We start from the raw sequence: 3,946 nt of genomic DNA, 5'->3' as shown, positions 1-3,946 counted from the left end.
CAAAAATGCAGGAGATATTCAGCAAAAAAGGCGGCGTAGCTGGGACCAAAATATGACCACTTTTGGATTCACTCAGCCAGGTAACCCACTTTGGGTCCCGATCCATAGTTTGGGAAAGGCTGACTTAAGTTTCAAATGCATACAGTTACTTTGAAGTGGATTAACCTACAGCAGTTAAGAGTAATGCCCTCAGAGGACCAACCAATGCAGATCCAGTAGTTTAGTTAGTTAGTTAGATCATAGTTTTGTAGGAATTTTGATGTTGTTTCTATTGACAACACGTATAGATTAGTGAATTCATATAGTACTTCTTACACAAGTATCTTCTGTCTGTTAAAACAGCGACACATTGAAGCGAGACAGGAGGCCATTATTCGCGCCCTGATGGAATTCCTGGGGGAGTCTACAGGGGAACTCATCAAGGACTACAAGGTAAATTCAAACATTTTCAGAGTAATGGACTCAAGTTCACTTGAGTACATTATATTGAATTCTTATTCACTTCCCCTTTAAATACAACTTGCTTGAACCATCGATAATTGTCAGAATGTGTTTTTTTTTTAAATGGAGCCTTTATTGGTCCCTTTATTTTATTTTATTTTGCATGCTGGTTGGCCTGAAACCAGTTTCTGTCCTTGTTCAGGCAAAAACAAACAAATGTTGAGCATTCTTGTGTGATGTCAAAAAAAGTCATCACAGAACCAAATTTTAATCTTAATTTACCAAATTATGTATTTAAACAATCAATAAGTTTACCTAAATGATAAAAATTGTATATTGCTTGATGAAAGTTTGTATAATGCATGAAAAGCAAAAAAATGAAAATTGACTGAATTAACTGAAGTGTTGGATTCCTAAGGCTGATCATTGCCTTTTATAACAACTCAATAAAAGAATCAAAATGCATCCTTTCAATAAGTAGTCTTTATTGTAAGTGCATTCAGGTGGTTCTTCCAGTTGGAGATGACAAAAAGATATTTCATAGATGTAATTAAAATATTGATGTTTACCAACCGGACTTTTCAAAAATGTTTCCAATGTTTGACTTTGATCTTCTACAGATTGTGAACACATCTTCTTTCAGGGTATCTTTCCACAGGCCCTGAAAACTGCAGTATCAAGCCACTCTTAAAAAAGAAAAACCTAGACAAGTCACTAATGAGCAACTATAGGCAATAATCAAACCTTCCGTTTTTAAGTAAAATCATTGAAAAAGTAGTCTTTCAACAACTCAACATGTTCTGTCCACTAAGCAACAGTTTTGATACCTTTCAGTCGGGTTTCCGACCACACCACAGCACTGAAAGGCTCTTGTCAAAGTCTTTATGACATCCACCTTAACACCAGATAATGGCAAAATTTCAATCTTAGTATACTTGATCTCAGTGCTGCATTTGACACGGTCGACCACGACATATAATAGACGATTGGAAAACTGCGTGGCCTTTCTGGCCAGTTACTAAACTGGTTTGAATCTACCTAAAGAATAGATTACTTGTGTCTATGTATAGTAATTAAGCATTTGAGCGTACAAATATGACGTGCGAGTTCCGCAAGGCTCCATTCTGGGGCCTCTTCTGTTAACAATCACTGCTTCCACTGGCTCAGATTATGGAGAAAAAACAAAATAAGTTACCATAGTTATGCGGACGACACAAAATTTACATAACATATCGCCAGGGGACATAGTCCAATACAAAAACTGACTAAGTGCATCGAACAAATTAACGGCTGGATGTGCCAGAACTTTCTGAATTAATGAAGGGAAAAACTGAGGTGGTGTTTTTGGAGACGAGAGGAACGATAAGTCTGCGCTCAGCTTCAAACAACAATGTTAAAAACAACAGACAAAGCCAGAAATCTTGGTGTAGTCATGGACTCAGACCTGAACTTAACAGCCCATTAAGCAATTACAAAGTCAGCCTACTATCACCTTAAAGATATATCAAGGGTTAAAGGAATGTGTCAACAGGATTTGGAAAAACTGTCCATGCCTTATCTTCAGTAGACTTGAATACTGTAACGGGGTCTTACAGGTCTCCTAAAAAAATCATCAGACAGCTGCAGGGATTCAGAACGCTGATGCTCGAGTCCTCACTAAGACCAAGAGACGGATCACATCACTCCAGTTCTGAGAGTCTTTACACTGGCTCCTGTTCTCAAAGAATTTTCAAAGTACTCTTGTAGTTTATAAATCACTAACGGTTTAGGGTCCAAAATATATGTCTGATCTGCTACTACACTATGAACCACCCAGACCGCGCAGTCATGGGACAGGTTCTGCTTTCTGTCCCCAGAGTCAGAACAAAACAGGGTGAAGCAGCTTTCAGTTTCTAGCCCTCATACTGGAATAAACTCCCAGAAACCGTAGATCGCTGCTAACTCTCCGTTCTTTTAAATCAAGGTGAAGACCTTTCTATTGATGCTGCCTTTCTTTATAATGACTAATATTTCTTTAAATTTTATGCTGCACTGATTAATTATTCTTGGTTTTATGTTTCTCTTTGTTTTTATGTCTATGTCTCTTTCACGGTTTTTAATGCTTGTGATTTTTACTGGTTTTACTTGTGTTTTATCTGTTAACTGATTTGTGGGTAAAGCACTTTGTAATGCCTGTGTGCTGAAATTTGCTATACAATAAGCTGCCTTGCCTTGCCTTGCCTATATGGCCTATACAACGTGTGTGAGTGGGAATGCATTCCTAAAAGTCAAATTAACTCAATATCTCATAAGAAATCAATCTAAAATGTCAATGAATTAAATCATATTCCTGACATGAAAAATTGGGGTAATTATTATCTCTCCTCGCTTTTCTTTTTCCTCTCCTCCACCTTTTCCTGTGTTATTTTCTCTCTCCTCCCTATCCTTCTTCTTCTCTCCCCTCCTCTTCTTCCACTCTCCTCCTGTTTTTCTTTCTCTCTGTCCTCTTTCCTCCCCCCTTCTCTTTCCCCTCTCCTCTGTCTCTCCTTCGGCGTGCTACATGCACATCTGTTATTCAGTGTTTCCATAATGAGAGACAGGAAATAAGGTTAGGGATCCACTAGAGTTGTGCAAAGGTCATAAGGCCTGATTTACTACAGGTTGTTGTGTGTGTGAAACGAGTGCAAACTTCAGCTGTTGTTGGTAGTGGAACAGGAAATTTTCAGAATCAGAATTTTTTTTTTTCAAACTGAAATATCACAAGACACCAAAATCCGCAGCCGACAGTACACAGTACTATAAGAGTTTGAAAAGGGGTTGGATTAAGCCAAAGCTTATGTTTCCAGACCCTAACAACACCTCCTCCTTTTGTATGATTCAAAGACTAAATTTCTAAACTCTTCTAATATAATAATTTTAGTGGAATTATTTAAATGTTGGATCGATAGTATTGAAATATTGATATTTTTGACATAGTCTATAACTTGAATAAAAATAAGCTGTACTATGCACCTGAACATGGATTCACTATTTTTACAGGATATCAGCAGAGAGGAAGATCAGAGGCCAGGCTGAGCAAGTCCGAGGATCTGTGTCTTCCACACAAGTGAAGAAGATGAAGGTGCATCCAACACTGATGTGTCGATTTTTATTGAAGGGACTGAGGTACTTGACAACTGTGGAAGTGTTGCAAAAGCCTGTCTCCTGCTCATGGCCATGCATATTTAGCCACTGAACTTAAGTTACCCCCAAAAACAAAGACACTTTTGAAGTTTTTCAAAAGCTTCTTCTAGAAATTGATGTCCTTAAGCTGTTCCCGAAAATCCTGTCTGCGCGAAACAAGTTGTAGCTTGAATGACATGTTTGACCCTGAGTTGTCTTTCAAAAGAAGGTGGTGCGGGAGCTAAGAAAGAAAAATATGGCACAGTTGTTTCTGTGGCTATTTGTCTTTTTTCTTATTTTTCACTAATTTTAATGATGTAATTTTTTTTAAAACTTGTTGCACTGTATTAAACATGTGGCCATG

This window comes from Etheostoma spectabile, chromosome 4 (genome assembly GCF_008692095.1).
Source record: "Etheostoma spectabile isolate EspeVRDwgs_2016 chromosome 4, UIUC_Espe_1.0, whole genome shotgun sequence".
Taxonomy (NCBI): Eukaryota; Metazoa; Chordata; class Actinopteri; order Perciformes; family Percidae; genus Etheostoma; species Etheostoma spectabile.
This window is presented reverse-complemented; position numbering follows the sequence as displayed.